The sequence below is a fragment of the Schistocerca serialis genome, chromosome 2 (assembly GCF_023864345.2).
Source record: "Schistocerca serialis cubense isolate TAMUIC-IGC-003099 chromosome 2, iqSchSeri2.2, whole genome shotgun sequence".
Lineage (NCBI taxonomy): Eukaryota > Metazoa > Arthropoda > Insecta > Orthoptera > Acrididae > Schistocerca > Schistocerca serialis.
The window spans coordinates 199,967,731-199,991,361 of record NC_064639.1 but is presented as its reverse complement, the minus strand read 5'-3'; positions in this window follow the sequence as shown (position 1 = coordinate 199,991,361).

Below are 23,631 nucleotides of genomic sequence, written 5' to 3'. Positions count from 1 at the left end.
CGTTTTTGTTGGTGATGTGGCATTTAGCCTATTAGAAAATGTGTTAAGACCTTATGCTAAAAGAAATTTGATACAATTTAAACGAATTTTCAATTACAAACTATGTGTATCTCGCAGAATTGTAGATTGTGCTTTTGGCACCCTCACAAATACGTGGAGAATATTATAGCGACCTCACGACACAAATTCCGATTTTTGTGAAAGCATTATAAAAGACTGTTGCGTCTTCATAACTCTGTGAGACAACGTGATGGTAAACAAATAGAAGACAAGGATAATATTGATGTAGAAAACTATTTCTTGGATATTTCTGCAACAAATGAATGTGCCTCACAAGTAGCTCAAGATAATTGGGAATATCTTTGACAGTATTTTACTTCACCAGCGGGAACTGTGCCTTGGCGATATGACTACCTATAGACACTTTTGCCAGTAATGTTTTTAGAACATACATTCTGAAATACGTAAATATAAAACAACCATATTTAAGAACTGTGCGTATAATTATATAATAAAGTTATTTGTCAAACACTTCCGTATATACGTTTCATTCCCACATATTGCTAGAATGTTTGGTAGAAATTTTCGTACCTCTTTGCATTTTTTCAGTAGAGGTTAGATCTCTCCATTTCGATGTCAAACTTTCGCAAATCTCAAACTGTAGTTTCTCTTTCACTTGTCGCTCACTGTGGCTTTTCAATTTCTTGTCGTACAGTGCGGGTCGACATTCAGCCAAAATAATTAATTCCTCATTGTTTATACTTAAATTTTCCATTTTTAGAACAGGAATTGGCCTAGCGAAAACAAACAAATGCGCGTCGCAGCATGCGATGTCGTGTGCGTGACTCCCTCGGTCGATGTGAGTCGGGCAATAATTTTGTGGCTTGTTACAGATTTCTTTATCGGCCGATTTTTCGATGGACCATACGCCTACTTCCACATAACATAATTATCGTAATGAAACGATTCTGTGATCGACCGATCGAAAAAATCGTTCGTGCGCGACTAGCCTAAACCTCCACGTGACGACTTCTTCCATGCCATGCTTGTTGAGCATCTTCTTAACGATCTCGCGCTTACAAAACGATTCCATGATCAAATGCGCCGCTCTTCGTAGGATCTCTGCTATCTCATCTATTAATCCAACCTGTTAACTATCCCAGACTGATCAACAATACTCAAGAATCCCTATTACAAGTGTTTTGTAATACACTTGCTCGTGGATGAATTACATGTTCTAAACATCTTTCCAATGTATTTCAGCCTGGAATCTGCATTTCGTACAACTATTATGATGTGGTCATTCCACATTCAGTCACCACTCTTGGTGGTTACTCTAATGTGTCTTTCAATGGCTACAGTTTCCGGTGGCTTATAGTCAATAATGTAGTGGCACTGTAATGGCTCTTTTCGCCTATATACGAGGGTCACTCCAAAAGAAATGCACACTATTTTTTTAAAAATCTATCTTTTATTCTACATGTTTGAAAGTTTTACAGTGTGTAGATACATCCTTTAGGAACAATGTTTTCATTTCTCCACTTAATTTCCATCCCTCGCAACTGCCTTGCGCCATCTTGGAACCAGCGCCTGTATACCCGTACGGTAAAATTCTGGACCAACCTGTTGGAGCCACTGTTTGGCAGCGTGCACAAAGGAGTCATCATGTTCAAACCTTGTTCCACGAAGGGAGTCCTTCAGTTTCCCAAAGAGATGATCGTCACATGGCGCCAGGTCAGTATTATCCATCCAAGTTTTGTGATAACTTCCATGGTTTTTTGACTGACATGTAGCCGTGCATTGTCGTGCAACAGAAAAACATCCTGCTTTTGCAGATGTGGTCGAACACGACGCAGTCGAGCTTGAAGTTTTTTCAGTGTTGTTAACTCTCTGCACATTGTCTGGAGTGTGTGCAGTACGAGGCCTGCCGCTGCGAGGACAATCCTCAATATTGCCGTCCCCGCTTTCATCACGTAACCTGCTTGCCCACCGACTAACTGTACTGCGATCGACAGCAGCATCTCCATACACCTTTTTCAACCTCTTGTGGATGTTTCCCACTGTCTCGTTTTCACAGCACAAGAATTCTATGACAGCACGTTGCTTCTGACGAACGTCAAGTGTAGCAGCCGTCTTGAAGGCATGCTGTGACGGCGCCACTAACGGGAACAGGTTGAACTAAGTTTGAAAACAAGCGGGAAGGGTGTATCTACACACTGTAAAACTTTCATACATGCAGAATGAAAACTGTATTTTTACAAAAATAGTGTCCATTTCTTTTGGAGTGACCGTCGTATGAGCAATACGTTACATGTTCTACGTACAGCGCAGCAGCCAACTTCTGCACCAGTTATCGATCCTCTGCAGGTGTTCCTGCGTTTCGTCACAAGCATCAAACGTAGCAGCCTTCTACAGACAACAGTACCGCCTGCCAGCCGTCTCACGGAGCTTCCGCCGTTATCCAGGACACCTTTTACGCACACTGCAGGCAGTAACGGCTCTTTGACATTCTCTTGGGGTATCCTTTGCGTCTATAATATACGATTAATATCTGCGATCGAAACGCTATAATCATGACTACAGCAGATTCAGCAGTGTCGCCAAAGTTTAATCAACTCGGAACCTCGCTCATCTGTGTTACTAAACTGCTAAAACGGTCACCCGGTCATCTGGTCTCAGTTGCTGGTTGCCTACAAAACAACTTCCACAGGCAACTAGAAATTGAGTTCCAGTATTTCGTTAAGTTACTGATCGCATTTAAAACTTGAAAGTGCTCTCATATTCTACTCAAGGAGGTATAACCTTCAGAATCAGATTTACACTCTGTAGCGGAGTGTGCGCTGATATGAAACTTCCTGGCAGATTAAAACTGTGTGTCGCACTAAGACTCGAACTGGGGACCTTTGCCTTTCGCGGGCAAGTTCTGTACCAACTGAGCTGCGCAAACACGACTCACGCCCCGTCCTCACAGCTTTACTTCTGCCAGTACCTCGTCTCCTACCTTCCAAACTTTACAAAAGCTCTCCTGCAAGTCTCGGTCCGGAACGCTGTTTTAATCTGCCAGGAAGTTTCATATCAGCGCACACTCCGCTGCAGAGTGAAAATCTCATTCTGGAAACATCCCCCAGGCTGTGGCTAAGCCATGTCTCCGCAATATCCTTTCTTCCAGGAGTGCTAGTTCTGCAAGGTTCACAGGAGAGCTTCTGTAAAGTTTGGAAGGTAGGAGACGAGGTACTGGCAGAAGTAAAGTTGTGAGGACGGGGCGTGAGTCGTGCTTGGGTAGCTCAGTTGGTAGAGCACTTGCCCGCGAAAGGCAAAGGTCCCGAGTTCGAGTCTCGGTCCGGCACACAGTTTTAATCTGCCAGGAAGTTTCGGGTATAACCTTACCTCACTGTGTTAGCTTAATAAGTCAAGTATATTACTTGAGGCAGCATAACACACGGCGAGCAAATTCCCTAGGTTTTATTCATGCAGGATCTGACAATGAGACCATTGCACGGTACATTTCGACCCCTGGGGGCTCGTCTTCAGGTGCGTGATGAGCCTATACCATTTTTCAAATTTTGGTTAATACTCGTCCTGTTACGATTACAAACTTATAAGTTGCGAACAAAAACTTTCCGTTTGAGGACGTTGCTGCAAACGTATGCTGAGATGGAAAAAAGCCATCGGATAGCGATATGCACATATACACATAGCGGCAGTATCGCGACTAAAGGACGGTGCATTGGCGGAGCTGTCATTTATACTCAGGTGGTTAATGTGGAAAGGTTTCCTAGTGATTACGGCCGCGCGTTGCACATGACGAACCTTAAACGAGGAATGGTTGTTGGAGCTAGACGGATTGGACATTCCACTTCGGAAATCGCTTGGGAATTCAGTATTGCAAGATCCACAGTCTCAAGAGCGTGCCAAAAATACCATATTCCAGGCATTACCTCTCACCACGGACAACCCAGTGGCCGACGGCCACCATTTAACGACCGGCGGCAGCACCGACTGTGTAGAGTTGTCAGTATTAACAGACAAGCTACAGTACGCGAAATAACAGCAGGAAGCAATGCGGGACTTACGATGAACGTATATGCTTGGGCAGAGCGGTGAAATGTGGCGTTAATGGGATATGGCAGTAGACGACCGACACCGGTGCCTTTGCTAACAGCACCACATCGTTTACAGTACTCTCCCGGGATCGTGACCATATCGGTTGGAGCCTAGACGACTGGAAAACCGTGGGCTGGTCAGATGACTCCTGAATACAGTTAGTAAGAGTTGATGGTAGGGTTTGAGTGTGGCGCAGACCCCACGAAGCTAGAGATCCGAGTTGTCAGCAAGCCACTGTGCCAGCTGGTAGTTGGCCTGCCAGTGTGGCCGAGCGGTTCCAGGCGCTTCAGTCTGGAATCGCGCGACTGCTACGGTCGCAGGTTCGAATCCTGCCTCGGGCATGGATGTGTGTGATGTCCTTAGGTTACTTAGGTTTAAGTAGTTCTAAGTTCTAGGGGACTGATGACCTCAGATGCTAAGTCCCGTAGTGCTCAGAGCCATTGAACCAGCTGGTAGTAGCTTCATAATGGTGAGGGCTGTGCTTACAGGTAATGTACTGGATCCTCAGGTACAGCTTCTAACAACCCTACCACAACAAAGGTAAAAAATTAATTATGATTGTAGTGTTGCTCACGCTGCTAAATATTGCATTTTCGAGCAACAACAAAGTTATATTATGTGGCAGGTGTCATTAGAGCACAGTTAATAAAGTCATTTCTTGAAATAATGGATAAAATAGGCACTCATCTTTTCGTGTTTCCCACGCTGGTCTCGTTGTGAACTCATGGCTCAATCGTCGAAAATCTAGGTAGTGATGATTCCAAGCTCGGGTGCAAAGAGGCCTAGGTGTTATTCTGCGATATTCAAAAGTTTTATAGATGTGTTTCATAAACCATTCTTGAAGATTAAACTTTTGCAAGTTAGGACAATGGTGATGTAAAAAAGTAATCAGCACTCCGAATTTAAGTTACACTTCCTTTTTATTAATTTTGTTGCAGAATCACGTAACTCGTTCCAAAGCATCACTTCACAATATAAAACATACTTGAAGATATCTTCCTCACTGTTAAAGTTCACATTTCATAAACTGACTACAATTTGCGTCTTTTTAACATGACGACCAAAGCTTGACTCTCTAATAACCGCTTACGCGCCCAAAAATCAGACTTACAAGTACGTCAAAGATCATAGTGACAAAAGAAAGAATACACATAAGAATAATATCATTGCAATATAAACATATCGATGTATCGAAGTACCTCTACATTAATGAAATCAAATCTGAATGTTGTCACAGAAATATGTTAACTATTTTACAGAAACACAGTAGAATATTGCTGGTATAGAGAGGTTGAGGTGAGGTGCCGTAATGGTTACGTAATCCAAGTACCAGTACAAGCTGAACTGATGTTTGGCTGTAAATGGTTACTCATGGACTTCACATTCCTAAACAACGATGGAACTTTTATGGATGACAGTGCCCCGTGTCACCAGGACACAATTGTTCGCCATTGGTTTGAGAGCATTTTGGGCAATTCGAGTGAATTATTTGGCCACCCACATCATCCGAAAGGAATCCCATCGAACATTTATGGGCATAATCGGGATGTAAGGTCGTGCACAACATCCCGCATCGGCAACACTTTCGATATTAATGACCGCTGTAGAGGCAGCATAATTCAGTATTTCTCCAAGGGACTTCCAACGACTTGTCGAGTCCATGCCACTTCAAGTTGCTGCATTATACTGGGCAAAAGTTCAAATGTTCAAATGTATGTGAATTCCTAAGGGATCAAACTGCTGAGGTCATCGGTCCCTAGACTTACACACTACTTAAACTAACTTCTGTTAAGAACAACACACACACCCATGCCCGAGCGAGGACTCGAACCTCCGGCGAGAGGGGCCGCGCAATCCGTGACATGGCGCCTCTAACAGCGCGGCCACTCCGCGTTGACGGGCAAAAGTATCCGATGACTTGGGCAGCTCAGTACAGACTGACATTATGACCATGCGGCGCTATTGGGCGCCATCACCGTGCACGCAAAGTATCAGTTATTTACGCGAGTTACATGATCTGTGCGTAGACATCTAATGCCACATACCTGCACAAACTACCAACAAACTGTCGGATTCCTGACACGCAGAATCTGTGATGTATTTCGTGCCAAAAATGGACAAACTGTTAAGCAGGTGGTCATAATGTTGTGGGTCATCAGTGTATATGAATACCGCCTGATGGCGTTGGGGGCACGTGACGCTGCGAGGTGCCGGGGCTAGCAGTGTATTTAACACTAAATTCTAGAATCTACATATGTAAATGATGCTCTAAGCCCCCCCTATTCTAACTCCGACTTTTGCTGTTGCACAAGGATTAAAAAATATACGCGAACTGACTGTAATCAACCCTGCAAGTGGAGTAGAAAAGAGTTTGGTACCTGCAATAATTTAATTTGATAAATAAGTTAAATAAAGGAAGGTTTCACTAACGTAGTGAGAAATGATGGGTTGCTCTACCGATTAACAGAATGAAAGTTCTGTCCAAAATAACAATATGATTTATTAAGACTAAACACAAAATAATAAACAAAAACACATGAAACATTTATAATACATCAAATTGGCTCAAATTGGATACATAAACAAACGCTGTGAAGGTGAAGTTGTCCCTAAACTAGATTATGAGGTTTATGACGAAGTGGTATGTGGAGCCAATTCCTTGCCACTCAAATCTTAAGAGAGTCACACAGCTAACCCAACATTAATTGTTGCTACTCAAGACAGAACAAAGTTAGAAAAAGACGAACAGGCGTGCTCTGCTGAGCTCTGATTATCACCTAGGAAAATCCCTATCTGCCGGTGCTGCGGACGTACATTACCAAACTGTCTTCTTAACTGCCAGAACACGACCTGGCGTACTGGAGGCGATGGCTGGTTGCTTCGACGTACAGGCCGAACACCGAACATTCCCGCCCCCACCACAGTGGCCGTGGTTAAACGATCCAATCAGCAACTTGAAAACCGGCGGAAAATTCCACTCCATTGCCAGAGCACTACCATTCCACCAATGGAGATTCTTGGCGCCAATTTCTGCGCTGATTTTGCTACGTCACAGAGCTATGCCCTAAGCAAGCCAATCACAGTTACTATTTTGCAGAAAGCATGGGAATTTTCCCGCCACAACTGCCTGGGTACACAAGTCATTCCCACGCCTCGCTGGTAGCCCGCCAGAAAGGGTTTTTGCTAAGATTCTGCGAAGTAACGGAACCTCTAGCCCAGCCGCTACTTCAGACCCCTCCGGGCGTGTTTTTTGACAATGTCGGCGTCTGCAAAGCATTCACTCGACTTCCTCACACCCGTCGGCTTAACCCTTTCCAGATCAGGAGTGCCCGCCTGTCGCCGGACCACCCGGGTGATGAGAGACGCTGCGTGGGAAGTCCGCGTGTGAAGGAATAGCAACTTTTCACCGCATGCAATTAGAGACGAAAATCGTAAGATAGAAATATGAGAGTTCCCGGGTTCGATTCCCGGCGGGGTCAGGGATTTTCTCTGCCTCGTGATGGCTGGGTGTTGTGTGATGTCCTTAGGTTAGTTAGGTTTAACTAGTTCTAAGTTCTAGGGGACTAATGACCTCAGCAGTTGAGTCCCATAGTGCTCAGAGCCATTTGAACCATTTTTAGAAATATGAGAGGGGGCTCATGCCACCTCTCAACGCGGTAGCTAAATTATTTAAACAGGAGAAGACACAGACGGGGGATCACCCTAGCAAAGATACGGGTTGCAAATGGGGAAATCCATTTTGAAAAGCGACTTTAAAAAAGGGCAGACTATTACTACGCAGAGCCTGTGAATGAACATTTCGAAAACGACGAAGCTGGTCGAATTTTCACGTGCTACTGTCGTGAGCATCTACGGAAAGAGGTAGAAGGATAGCGAAACTACCACTAGGCGCTCAATGGTTGGACGTCCACGACTCTTCACAGGACGTGGGGTTCAGAAGCTTGTCTGCTCCGTAAAGTAGGATAGATGGTGATCTGTGGCATCTCTGTCGAAAGAGCGCAATGCTGGTGCACGATCAAGTGTTTAGGAGCACACCGTTCGTCGTACGTTTTTGAACAAGGAGCGCCGGCGCAAACGAGCCCTATGTGTTCACATGCTGACGCAGCAACGTCGTCAGTTACGATTGTAATGGGCACGGTACCATGGGGAGTCGACCGTCGTCAAAGGAAACGTGTCGGCTCTTTGGATGAATCACGTTTTTGTTACACTAGGTCGCTGGTTGTCTCCACAAACGCCGTCATCAAGGTGAACGGCGGCTCGAAACATGTAGCACACCTCGGACGCAGGCTGGTAGGAGACTTATTATGGTATAGGAAACATTCTCCCTCGCTTAGGTGGAACCTGTGCTAGCAATCGAAGACACACTGACACTACGAACCACCTGCATCTCTTCATGCTTGATGTCTTCCCCGACGGCGATATCATCTTTCAGCAGTATAACTGTCCGTGTCTCAGAGCCGGAACTGTGCTAGAGTGGTTTGAGGAGCATTACAGTGAACTCTGGTTGATTTGTCGGCGACCAAATTCGCCTGATGTAAATCCTATGCAAGCCATCTAGGTAACTATCGGGCGCCATTACCGCGCACGAAAATGAGCAGTCCGTTATTTACGCGAGTTACATGACCTGTGCGTAGACATCTAATGCCACATACCTCGACAAACCTACCAACTAACTGTCGGATTCCTGATACGCAGAATCAGTGAAGTATTTCGTGCCAAAAATGGACAAACTGTTAAGCTGGTGGTCATAATGTTGTGGGTCGTCATGCGTTAAATGCAGAAACGTGAACTATGACGACGTCATTATCAAATGCGTCCAAACAGGACCAGCCGCGCGTGGTAGCCGAGCGGTCAGAGGCGCCTTGTCACGGTCCGCGCGGCTTCCCTCGTCAGAGGTTCGAGTCCTCCCTCGGGCATGGGTGTGTGTGTTGTCCTTAGCGTAAGTTATTTAAGTTTTGTGTAAGCTTAGCGACCGATGACCTCAGCAGTTTGGTCCCATAAGACCTTACCACAAATTTCCAGACAGGACCCTCATGCTGCCATTCTTTTCTTGGCTGCCGATGGATAAACACTGATAGACATCCATCGGAGAAGAATGTAGCAGCGTTCCTATCGAAATCCACCGTTGTGCTATGATGGGTCAAGTTGTGCAGTACGACGTCATTAACAAAACTACTTTTACTTAAGGTTGGTTGGTTGATTCGGGAGAGGCGACCCAACAGCGAGGCCATTGGTCCCGTCGGATTAAGGAAGGATGGGGAAGGAAGTCGGCCGTGCCCTTTCAGAGGAACCATCCCGGCATTTTCCTGAAGCGATTTTGGGAGATCACAGAAAACTTAAATCGGGATGGCAGGATGCTGGTTTGAAAAGTAATCCTCCCGAATGCGAGTCCTCCGCGCAGCATCGCTCGTTAGTTTTTCTTAAAATGAGGCTGTTTTCTACATGAAAGTTCGTTTCTTTCAAGAACAGGGTATAGGGGTTCCTGGTTTGATCCAAGGTAAATCTTACACAACACAGCGAATACGTGACCTGGAATCAATTCTGAACTAAGGTCAAAATTGATCTCCAGTCAGTAAAGTTCGAACGCTCCTAAATCTAATAACAGAGATGCATCTGCACAGTCCGAGTAGTTGACTCTGGCTTCCCACTGTCTTAGGAGGTACTCCTGTTGGTCAGCATGTCCGAGTGTCGCGGACGGCGCGGCTTTTACGGCCAGACTCGTATCTGGGATGCGTGGGCGACCATGCGACAGTGCATGGCCACAGGGCCACGGGACTCAAACACAGGCACTAATCTCACAGCGAGTCGCCGGCCACGCGATTGCAGTCGCATTTCGGTGTCCCTGGCAGAGCAAGAGCCAAACAATGCCGTCACGTATGTGGAGCGTCACGGCGAGGGCAAGGATAGGGGAAAGGTTACAAGTCGACAACAAAAGGGCCATTAAAATTGCTACACCAAGAAGAAATGCAGATGACAAACGGGTATTCATTGGACAAATATACTAGAACTGACATGTGATTACATTGTCACGCAATTTGGGTGCATAGATTCTGAGAAATCAGTACCCAGAACAACCACCTCTGGCCGTAATAACAGCCTTGATACGCCTGGGCATTGAGTCAAACAGAGCTTCGATGGCGTGTACAGGTACAGCTGCCCATGCACCTTCAACACGATACCACAGTTCATCAACAACTGGAGTATTGTGACGAGCCAGTTGCTCGGCCACCATTGACCATTTTCAATTGGTGAGAGATCTGGAGAATGTGCTGGCCATGGCAGCAGTCGAACATTTTCTGTATCCACAAAGGCCCGTACAGGATCTGCAACATGCGGTCGTGCATTATCCTGGTGAAATGTAGGGTTTCGCAGGGGTCGAGTGAAGGGTAGAGCCACGGGTCGTAACACATCTGAAATGTAACGTCCACTGTTCAAAGTACCATCAATGCGGACAAGAGGTGACCGAGACGTGTAACCAATGGCACCCCATACCATCACGCCGGGTGATACGCCAGTATGGCGATGACGAATACAAGCTTCCAATGCGCGTTCACCGCGATGTCGCCAAACACGGATGCGACCATCATGATGCTGTTAACAGAACCTGGATTCATCGGATAAAATGACGTTTTGCCATTCGCACACCCAGGTTCGTCGTTGAGTATACTATCGCAGGCGCTCCTGTCTGTGATGCAGCGTCAACGGTAACCGCAGCCATGGTCTCCGAGCTAATAGTCCGTGCTGCTGCAAACGTCGTCGAACTGTTCGTGCAGATGGTTGTTGTCTTGCAGACGTCCCCATCTGTTGACTCAGGGATCGAGGCGTGGCTGCACGATCCGTTACAGCCCTGCGGATAAGATGGCTGTCATCTCGACTGCTAGTGATACGAGGCCGTTGAGATCCAGCATGGCGTTCCTTATTACTCTCCTAAACCCACCGATTCCATATTCTGCTAACAGTCATTGGATCTCGACGAGCGCGAGCAGCAACATCGCGATACGATAAACCGCAATCGCGATAGGCTACAATCCGAAATTTATCAAAGTCGGAAACGTGATGGTACGCATTTCTCCTCCTTACACGAGGCATCACAACAACGTTTCACCAGGCAACGCCGGTCAACTGCTGTTTGTGTATGAGAAATCGGTTGGAAACTTTCCTCATGTCAGCACGTTGTAGGTGTCGCCACCGTCGGCAACCTTGTGTGAATGCTCTGAAAAGGTAATCATTTGCATATCACAGCATCTTCTTCCTGTCGGTTAAATTTCACGTCTGTAGAGCGTCATTTTCGTGGTGTAGCTATTTTAATGGCTAGTAGTGTAGCAGGAACAACAGAACTCTGCTTTCAAGAAAGAGAAGGGGTAGGAATCTACAGTGAAAATGTCCCGCTTTTAATTCTTAAAACTAAGTTAATTATTATTTTGTACACTGGGGTCACATGAGTCATGGGACACCACCTAATATCGTGTCGGACCTCCTCTTTCCTGGTATAGTGCAAAAACTTGGCGTGGCATGGACTCGACACGTCGTTGGAAGTCCCCTGTAGAAATACTGAACCATGCTGCCTCTATAGCCGCCCATAATTCCAAAACTGTTGGGTGGACAATTTTGTGCTCGAACTGACATTTAGATTATGTACCATAAATGTTGGATGAGATTCATGTCGTGCGATCCGGGTGGCCAAATCATTCACTTGAATTGGCCAGTATGTTCTTGAAACCAACTGCTAACAATTGAGACCCGGTGACATTGTGCAGTTGTCATCCATAGAAACTGCCTCGTTGTTTGGAAATTTCAAGCCCATGAATGGCTGCAAATGTTCTCCAGTGAATGATCGGTTCAGCTAGGCCAAGGGACTCGGTCCATTACGTGTAAACACAGCCCACACCAAAGCGCAGCCACCACCAGCTTTGGCACTGCGTTGTTGACAACTATGGTACATGATATCGTGGTGTCTGCACCACACTCGAACCGTACCGTGAGCCCTCACCAACTTTATTCGGGACTCATCTGAGTAGGCCACGGTTTTCCGATAGTCTTGGGTCCAACCGATACAGTCACGAGCCCAGGAGACACACTGCGGGCGATGGCGCGCTGTTAGCAAAGGCACTCGCATCGATCGTCTGCTGCCATAGTTCATTAACACCGTATTTCGTCGTCTTGTCATAACGGATACGTTCGTCGTACGTTCCTCAACAGGTGGAGGAATTTTGGACGGGTCCTCAGGGACCATACCGTTGTCGATAAAGACAGACACACTTACCTGGTTGAACGAGGAACGACGCCAGTCCGCGGTCCTGCTTCCATGGCTTCACGAATTCATGGTGTGAAATGGGAATTTTCCAGTCTTCTATCAGATGACGTACAAACTAGTGCAAAGAACATTATATCTCAAAGAAAAAGACATTACAAGCACAACACTGTGTGAAAGAGACAATGAACAATAAGAACTTGTAATTTAATGTTAGCACATGTTGTAACTATAGGTTTCTATACCTGTTTCAAATGTAAATCCACATTACCAAATTCTTTATGGGAAATGTTGTCGTAACGAGCACTAGTGACGTGTGACGAACTTCGCTAAGCAACTGCCGCGCTACTGCTGAAATACACGTGACTGCGCATGCACCACAGTTGCAGTGCCAACATAGGACTGATACAAGCGCGATACCAACATAAGACTGTTATAGGCGCACCCACCACATTCGAAGACAAACATATTTCATGCAAATATTATGTATATGGCATGTATATAGTATATGTTATGTATCTGTATTTGCAAATGTATTAATGCAATGTGCTTTAGAGTGAGTTGGTCGCCTGCAGGTGTGACCTTTTGCCTCGCAACTCAGGGGGCAGTTTAAAGCCACATTTCACGCAGCGTTCTTGCCTGTTAGTACTGAAAACTTTGCACAAACGCCGGTGCTCTCGGTCGCTAACTGAATGCCTTCGACCACTGAGTCTCCCGTGGTGAGAGATAATGCCTGAAATCTGGTATTCTCGACACACTTTTGAGTCGGTGGGTCTCGGAATACTGAACTCGCAAACGATTTCCGAAGTGGAATTTCCCATGTTTCTAGCTCCAACAACCATTCATAGTGAAATACCAAATGATTTCCAAAATGGAATGTCCCATGCGTCTAGCTCCAATGACCATTCCGCGCTCAAAGTCTGTCAATTTCCGTCAGGGGGCCCATCACGTCGGAAACCGTTTCACACGAATCACCTGAGTACAAATGACAACTTCGCCCCAGCAGTATCCTTTTATACCTTGTTTACGCGATTCTCCCGCCATCAATATATGCGCATTTCGCTAACCCACGACCTTTTTCACCTCTGTGTACGCTACCCTGCTGAGCCAAAACGTCATGAACACTGCCCACAGCGAGACTGGATGCTACCACGTGACGCGATAGGGAAAGTAAACAAACGGAGCAGAGACGAGTGGGAATCTTTCTAGTGACTATACGTGTCGCTAATGGGGAAATCCACTGACGTTAGCGACTTCGACAAAGGGCAGATTGTTATGGCCTTTAGCCTGAGATTGAGCAACTCGAAAACGGAGAAGCTGGTCGCCTGTTCGCGAGCCAGTGTTGCTGGCATCTATTGGAGGACGGTGAAACCTTGATTTGGTTCCATGATGCTACTCCAGGCGGGTGTAAAATGAATGTGCGCAACGGAAAACAATAAACGCTAAAATGAAGATTTGGCCCTGTCTGACTACCCCCCGAAGCAGATCTTAGGATCTCTTAATGGATTTTTAACATATAAATTACAACGTAAACATAAATGAATCATTAAGTCAACTAATACAACTAAATGATAAACGTAGTTCCTGCTTATATATTTATTGTAGATTAAAAAAAACTTTATATTACAAAGTTTAAATTTCCTAAGTAAAATTACTAATCAATTGCCCAACTCTGCCCCTTATTATGACTACGCGATCTAATAACGCGAAATGACTAATGTCATCTTCCTACCAAATACTAGAAGACTACTTTCGAAGATGATCTACGGTGGTGGGAAACCTCAGTGGAAATAAACTAACGTGATCACAGCTGTTTGGTTTTTATAGTCTCAATAAGCCGAAGCAATTTGCGATATCACCGTATGTACTGCGTCCGGTGCGTCGAAGTGATGGTTCTCGTACTGGTCTACGACGATGGAAGAACTCCAGCCACAAATAAACTCTTTCAAACACTAGGACGGCAGAAGGCGGTCCTCTGACTAATATACTGTCTTCTCCTCTCCGTGTTCTACAGACGAGAAACGCGAACTCCCAGCCACAAGGACGGAGTTCAGATAACGTCTTAACGTAAGTAAGTATAGGCAGAGGAAGTGCTCTCAGTTACTGAACGCTGCGTACTCAAAAACGACTTCCAACCCGGAGGAGAAGTCCAGAATCGTATAGGTTCGCAACAGTACAGTGCCGAACTGTTCTAACTATAAACTCTCCTGAGAGCAAAGACAGCAAGTCCTTCTGTACCAACAACGCTAATATCGAGCGACCGTCACACATGGGCGCTCACAACGGAAGACCTCGTCTCTACGCCACTAGCTTCCCAGCAAGGCTCAGCTCCCCACAGTCGTAATTCCGAAAACGAATCATATTCCCGAAACCACGGAATTTTCTCCCTCTCTACGGATTCTCCCGAACGCCGACCAACCATATTTTGACCTTTTGTCGTTCAGCGCGGAAAGTTTGCGAGGAAATACCTATACTCATACAATGGTACGCTTGTGAGTAAAATACCTTGGAAATAACCCAGCCTGCGTGGTTTCCGAGGTGCGGCTTCTTCGTTCCTCTCACCTAAGTCCAAGATTTGCAGAGTTCGGAAATATTATCCAGTTATCCTTCAGGCCCTATTACAGTAGCGGCCGATAGCGGCCAGTCGCCCCTGTATTGTGTCTTCGCGCTCAGGTGTCCAAACTGTCCGTCTTGGCACTTCCTGTGTGGAGCTGAACCACCACACCTGCCGGTCGGTGTGGCCGAGCGGTTCTAGGCGCTTCAGTCAGGAACCGCGCGACCGCTACGGTCGCAGGTTCGAATCCTGCCTCGGGCATGGATGTGTGTGATGTCCTTAGTTTAGTTAGGTTTACGTAGTTCTAAGTCTAGGGGACTGATGACCTCAGATGTTAAGTCCTATAGTGCTCAGAGCCAACCACCACACCTGTGTGGGCCTTCCACTCAGGGCTTGAGTTCCGCCTGCCGTTTCATTTCCGCTGTCGCTCCAACCTCTGCTAGTATAGGCAATCATTCATTACGCCGTGCTGATAGTAAAGACACTCCGTTACCTTTCATTCAATAAGCGTTAACAGTTATTTACAAGGCGTATATGACAATGCCAGTCTCCTTTATATATTCATATATACGACGTACAACCTATCACATGATACCTAAACGTGTTTGTAGATCATTGCAAAGTATGTGGATGGGTGCTTGTAAGGTGCGAAGTTATAACCACCTTACATGGTGACAAGGTGTTGGACGTCCGCGCATCATCAGAGAACGTAGATGTCGGAGGTTTGAGATCTAACGACAATGCTGGGGCAGTCGCAATTGTTTCAGAGGACACCATACAACGCACAGTGTTGAACATGGGGCACTGCAGTAAACGACACGTGCGTTTTCCCCTGTGGACCAGACGACATAGTAAATTACACCTGCGATACAAACTCCGACTGAGACTGGACAGTGGATTATTGTAAAAATATCTCATCTGGTAGTATGAATCGTGAAACATTATAGCTAGCTAAGAGCTGGGAGTGGTCAGAGTGATAGGTACATAATCAAAGCATATTTTTACGAGAAAAAACATTTATTTATAAATACCTTATGCTTACTTTATTCTTAAACACCCCTTTAGCAAATATGAGAGCTTCAACGCATGCAACTAAACAGATAACAAAATTTTACAATTTGAAAATGACAGTTTAACGTCAGTTGATTTCGTGCTCTCCAGTGGATTAGCCTTCACCTACATTTGCCAAGCATAGACGAACGAAAACAAAGAGCAAAACGTCTTCATCAGCAAAATTACCTACTAATACAGCTGACACAAATGGATGTTTGTTCATAGGATCAGACTCGACAGTAAGCCACAATTACAAACATTATAAGAACATTGGGCAATGGTCAAAACCAGTAGAAGTAAAATTCACATCACAACACCCAACTAACTTAATAACCAGTCATGTGCACTAATGATTATCTTAAATAAGGACGGTCATACTGTAAGAGAAGTTAGCAATGGTATATAGAGATACACGTGTGTGTGTGTTGGAGGGGGGTGTGTGTCTGTGTGTGTGTATGTGTGTGTGTGTGTGGGAGGGGGGGGGGGATGGGTGGGTCCATTACTCTGGACGGACTTCACACAGAGAACGTCTTACTTTTCTTTTCACCAGAAGTGTAGCTATACGCCAACATTCCAGAAGGTTCGAGAAGCCACCTTCGCATCTCCACGTGAAACTGTTTCCGCCAACACAAATGTCGCAGCTACTCGCCAGGCCGTTCCGAAACCATAACAAACATATCTACCGAGTTCATTTTTGAATTCTGCTGCTTCGCCATCTCCAAAACTGCTTAGAAATCAAACTATTGTTACGATTTCTATGCAAATTGCATCAACGAAATTGAAATTTTCGATCGCGTATTTTCAAGCCTAGTAAATAATAATTTATTATTAACTGAACTTTCGCTACTATGTAGTATTAAAGTTGACAAGCATCGTGGGCAGCGAAATGAAGTATCACTGCAACCTCTCTTCTGCTTAGTTGACGAACTGCTCTGTAACATATTCAGATCTAATGATGTCTTTGTAAGAAGTAGAAACCGCAGATACAATTAATACCATATACATGACCGTATGCACAAATGAATAATTTAAAAAAATTCGTAACTTTCATTCTTTGACACCCTACACCACTTCAATCTAAGAACGCAAGCGTATACAGATACAAACACGGTGCAAAAGCCGGCCGGTGTGGCCGAGCGGTTCTAGGCGCTACAGTCTGGAACCGCGCGACCGCTACGGTTGCAGGTTCAAATCCTGCCTCGGGCATGGATGTGTGTGATGTCCTTAGGTTGGTTAGGTTTAAGTAGTTCTAAGTTCTAGGGGACTGATGACCTCAGATGTTAAGTCCCATAGTGCTCAGAGCCATTTGAACGGTGCAAAACATTTTTCAGCAGCTGAAGCTCGAGTAATGCTTCGGTTTCTAATCTGCACTACACAAAAGCCCCATATGATATAGGTTTAAGAAATATATCTGGACGAAACTAAGTACTATAATAAAAGTAACTTATGTCATAGAGAAAATATGATATTCTCAAGTATGTAACAATGCTGCAGTAACACGCAACATGCGGGTTATGAATTCACAACGGTCATTAGAAGTATGCCATGTAATTACAGTTCCACGTCGTACGGGTAATTTCCTCAGATTTGCATGTCTAAGGAGTTCGCGAATTTCCGAGGTAGCGTGCTTATTGCGAGAAACGTTTCAGAAGGATATTTACTTCGCGATCGTGCAGATAAATTACGCCAAGTAAAGTTGTTGAAGTTTGTAATGGGCACTGAATTGAATTAGGAGAGAGCACTCGTTAAAAATTTAAGCTTCATGTCACTAGTTGTGCGTCCACAAAGAAAAAGTAAAACTCTCCGCACGGAATACCATTTTTTCTTTGATATAACAGTTGACACTGACGGCTGCAGTGCAGTTACCGAACTGCAAATCCGCTTAAAGCCCCACGTAGCGAGCGGAAACTGCGAAAACGATACCACACTGACTGCACTACCGTAAGGCCAAAAGCTGTGATACTCTAGGTCTCACATTCTGATGTGCTTGTATTCAGTAAAATATCAAATATGAGAGTGATCTTGAAATCAGAGCTTGTTTAAACAGGACGATCTAAATTCTCCGTAGAGTGCTTACTCATTTCTTAATGTAATGTTTAAGTATTTTGATTTACATTAATAACTGATAACATCCAGTAGATAGGCTAGCAATATGTGTACTTTGGAAAGAAATTGCATGTTGTCAGATGGGATAGAACGCGGAATCATGGAACCCATGCCGTGTTATTCGATACTTCTTGCTCAACCCATCGCTTGAGACATTGTCAATTACTCATTTCTGTGCAGAGTTATACCAGTACATAGCGGCGTCATCTTTCAGTTGAGAAATATGCTTTTGTAATCTATCAAGATAAGTGATTCCATTAACGTTGTTTTAACTAAGGAAAACAGCTCATAAACATTCTCCCGATGTACAGAATCAAAACATCCAGTTTCAGGGAGACGCGTTCACATTGTAGTATCTCGTTAAGGCTTTCTGACACCCATATTTTGACACTGTATTCATCTTCATCACGAAGGCGTCACGATCGAGCGTGTCTGGTTCATGCCATACATTTCTTGCCCCTGCTTACGGTTCCTCTTGCCTGTTCTGGAGAAAAGAGAACACTTTCTTTACAAACATGTTTAAGGAATCATTAACTTTTGATCTTCATTTTCTTCTTTTCAAATCTCTTCCCAGTGCTGTTTCGGTATGACCGAGCCATAGCTTGGAAAATACTTTTCCTTTATGTTCTGAACCTAAGTTTATGGGTGGTTTTTTAGCTAACGTTCGATCATCACTATCAGATAAATCATTTATTATAGTTTTTACCATTACGACATGGTTGTCGAAAGCTTGTGACTGTAAAAACGATGGCCGGCCAGGTTGGCCGAGCGGTTCTAGGCGCTTCAGTCTGGAACCACGCGACCGCTACGGTCGCAGGTTCGAATCCTGCCTCGGGCATGGATGTGTGTGATGTCCTTAGGTTAGTTAGGTTTAAGTAGTTCTAATTAGTTCTAGGGGACTGATGACCCATAGTGCTCAGAGCCGAGCATTTTTTGTATATTATGAGACTTTTACGAGTGAAATTTGCGATGTGTAATCTGCTGAACTAGTCTGGCAACGCTACTAAAGTATAAAGAAGAGTAATTTTGTAAAGTGATGTTTCTTTCCGTATAGAAAATGGCGAATTTGGAAATAACTTTTAGTCACGGACTTCTCCTTGTCTTCTTACGTAGAAACTGTCATATGATGTATCAGTCTCATAGTCCATAGTCCACAGTAAGCATTAAAAACAGAAACATACATAAACAAACAATCGCAAATATGTTACACATTATCAACAGAGATATGATGCACAAGTCGTCCACAGAATTCATGGTTATTCGCAGGTACCTCCGGGGTTTTAGACGATCGCGCGACCATTACAAGAAATACAGAAAAATAACACGTATCAGTGGATAGAGCATCTCTCCGGCTTTCTATTCGTCATACGCGTCCTGGCGTAGTGGCACTAAGGGACAGGCCTGTCAGGACACGTACGAGGACTATTATTAAGATCGGATCAGTCGTGAAATGGAAGCCACAGTGAAAATCAAAAATGTTTAATTCCAATAATTAGCTACATACACCTTCCACCTACTTCTCTACATAGTCGCCGCTCCAGACATTTGTCATGGCGTTGTGCCAACTTTCCAACATCATCGTCGTAGAAGACATCATTTTATTTAGCTTCTTTATGGATATACTCGAAGCATCTGACGAAATTCAGTAAACCACTTTTGAGTTTTGGAATTAGTATTTTATCTTCATGTTAAATAAATATATCTCGACTTCTTCAAACGGATGCATTTTACGATAGCCGCGAGTCGTCGCTAGATCTAAGGGCACCTTGCCACGGTTCGCGCGGCTGCCCCCGTCGGAGATTCGAGTCCTCCCAGGGGCATGGGTGTGTATGTGTGTGTGTGTGTTGTCCTTAGCGTTAGTTACTTTAAGTTATACTTCGTAGTGTATAAGCCTATGGACCGATGCCTCAGCAGTTTGGACCCATAGGAACTTACCACCACCACCACCATCTTATATGATCTTTATTTAGTTGGCGGAGTACTTTAAAATTTTAGTCTTCATTTTTTGCGTTATGTATGCGTGCTACTATTTCTCATATTGTATGTGTAAGCCATAATGGGCTCTGTATACCTGGTGTTGAAATCTTGGCCTAGGTAGAACACAGAACATTGCTAACATGTTATTTAACCTTTTTTGCATAATCCTAAATCTGAATATTATTTCCTGCCAACGTAGTGCGGAAAACAAATAAAGAAAATTCGTGACCTGCAGCAATAAATGTTATAAAAATATAAAAAACAAGTCATTATCTTTTAACATTTAACTCAGTAAAGATACTTCATTTTAGAAGCACGTTGTTAATGTTTGTTTCAAAAAAAATGGCTCTGAGCACTATGGGACTCAACTGCTGTGGTCATAAGTCCCCTAGAACTTAGAACTACTTAAACCTAACTAACCTAAGGACAGCACACAACACCCAGCCATCACGAGGCAGAGAAAATCCCTAACCCCGCCGGGAATCGAACCCGGGAACCCGGGCGTGGGAAGCAAGAACGCTACCGCACGACCACGAGATGCGGGCAATGTTTGTTTCACAATGACCTTCAATCCTCGTTGGGTACTACACTCTAGAAAATAATCCAGAACTTTTTCTACCCTGTCAAAACTATCTGACAGAAAATTAAAATTAAAGTCTAGACACAAAATGAGTCTCTAGTTACGTCTGCATGATTTTATTAATGTTATTTCTAATTGGTTTATGAAACTTAGCCGGCCGTTGTGGTCGAGCGGTTCTAGGCTCTTCAGTCAGGAACCGCGCTGCTGCTACGGTCGCAGGTTAGCATCCTGCCTCCGGCATGGATGTGTGTGATGTCCTTAGGTTAGTTAGGTTTAAGTAGTTCTAAGTCTAGGGGACTGATGACCTCAGATGTTAAGTCCCATAGGGCTCAGAGCCATGAATCTTAACTTATTCCCCTAACTGGCTGAACTGGCAGATTGTGTTTTGAGATACACAGTGGTGCCACATTTTTCCAGGAGTTTTCGACTCCATATTCATTAACCGGAGGTGTTGCAGACAGGAAAAAAAAACACAGTCATTCCTGCTATTAGCGCTGTCAAGTACATCTGCCCTTCAGTCATAAACCTTTAAATTGTAGAGCGTAGTCAGAAACAGTACATATGCCCAGATACAATGAGTGTCAGTTGTTCTCTTAGCATAGATGATAGGGCATAAGACTTTCCAGCCTTTGGCTTGGCTTCGATCCTTATTACCGTCCTTTGTCCAATTTTTGCAATGCTATCTCATTCGGATTCAGGAAACCAAAAGAAAGAACACATTTGGTGAAGCCGTTTTGGTGGGCTGGTTGAATTTGACTTCTTCGGTATTAAATTTAGAAAACCAATAAGTGAAAATTATAAGTAAAAGACGGCGTGGGAAGGTGTAAGGTCTTAAAGAGAAACCTTAACACCGACTAAAATTTGGAGGACGTGCACTGAGAAGATGCAGAGTGAAGGGAGGGAAGGTTTGTCGTATCCCGGACGCATTATGTCTGCATTCAGTTGAATAGACAGAAGGTTTCACCTACCTTTGTCCTCCATCTAGCAGATGGACGTTGATACCCCTCAGTATTAATATCAAGGACTTGGAAGGCAGGGGATTAGTACCTCGCTGTCGGATTACGTAGGTAACAGTGAGCGGTATCTTCTAATGACGTCAGTGGTGTTCGTGGAATTGAAAGTCTGGGGTCAGTTTATCGGATATTTCTTATGCACGTAATCACAGTACATGATATTAATTGAATAAAAAATCACACAGAGCTGGAGAGGCGTCCAGATTTTCCATCTTTTCAAATCATCGTTAAATCGCAGTTTATTCCGGTCATTAGATGAAACAGCACATGATTTATCATTTACAGAGTGAAACCGCCGCCCATCAGCTGACGAAAATCTCCTGTAACAGTGGTAGCTGTGTCCAGAATAGTTTGGCGAGTGTATATGCTCCAAATTTGTCTAAGTCCTTGGGCTAGAATCATCTCCTGGCTGTAGCACAGCTCTACTCATCATTTTCAATAGTGACATCAGTTTCTACCTTTTAATTCAGAATAGGTCCTTTTGGTCACTTCGGTAAAGTTGGACCTCCGTCCTCCAGATGTGTCGTGAACAGTATAATGACTTGCTGAGGTCTGCAAAATTCCCCCCTTGTGCATACTGTAAGCAGTTCTTTGTGATTCACCGTCCAGTTACATTAATCTGATCACCTATCAAACGCCTGAATAACCACCTTTTGCAGTGAAGACCGCTGCGAGATGTGCTCGAAGAGAGTCAGTCAGGTTCCCGAAGGTACCGACAGGGAAGCGCAGCTATGCCGACTCCATAACCGTAGCCAAGGCTTCTCAGTTGAGGAATAATGGTGCGACAGCCCGATCGAGGTGGTCCCACAGATTCTCGACTGGGTTTATACGCGGGAAGTTTGGTATCCAGGGGAGTACAGTAAACTCATCGTGGTACTCTTCGAACCACGCACGTACATTGTGACCAGTGTGACACTTTGCATTGTCCTGCTGGTAGATGCCATTGTGCTGGGAAGAAAAAACTATATACAGGGTGGTCCATTGATCGTGACTGGGCCAAATATCTCACGAAATAAGCATCAAACGAAAAAACTACAAAGAACGAAACTCATCTGGCTTGAAGGGGGAAACCAGATGGCTCTATGGTTGGCCCGTTAGATGGCGCTGCCATAGGTCAAACAGATATGAACTAAGTTTTTTAAATAGGAACCCCCATTTTTTATTACATATTCGTGTAGTACGTAAAGAAATATAAATGTTTTAGTTGTGCCACTTCTTTCGCTTGGTGATAGATGGCGCTTTAATAGTCACAAACGTTTAAGTACGTGGTATCACGTAACATTCCGCCAGTGCGAGCGGTATTTCCTTCGTGATACATTACCCGTGTTAACATTGACTGTTTACCAATTGCGGAAAAGGTCGATATCGTGTTGATGTATGGCTATTGTGATCAAAATGCCCAACGGGCGTGTGCTATGTATGCTGCTCGGTATCCTGGACGACATCACCAGGAATTTCATGGTGACGACTTTGAACGTCGTGTACAGCTAGATTTTTTGCACGCGTTCTATTTAGCAACGAAGCGTCATTCACCAACAGCGTTAACGTAACCCGGCATAACATGCACTATTAGGCAACGGAAAATCCACGATGGCTGCGACAAGTGGAACATCAGCGACCTTGGCGGATTAATGCATGGTGCGGCATCATGGGAGGAAGGATAATTGGCCCCCATTTTATCGATTGCAATCTAAATCGTGCAGTGTATGCTGATTTCCTACGTAATGTTCTACCGATGTTACTACAAGACGTTTCACTGCATGACAGAATGGCGATGTACTTCCAACATGATGGATGTCCGACACATAGCTCGCGGCGGTTGAAGCGGTATAGAATAGCAAATTTCATGACATGTGGATTGGTCGTCGAAGCACCATACTATGGCCCGCACGTTCACCGGATCTGACGTCCCCGGATTTCTTTCTGTGGGGAAAGTTGAAGGATATTTGCTATCGTGATCCACCGACAACGCCTGACAACATGCGTCAGCGCA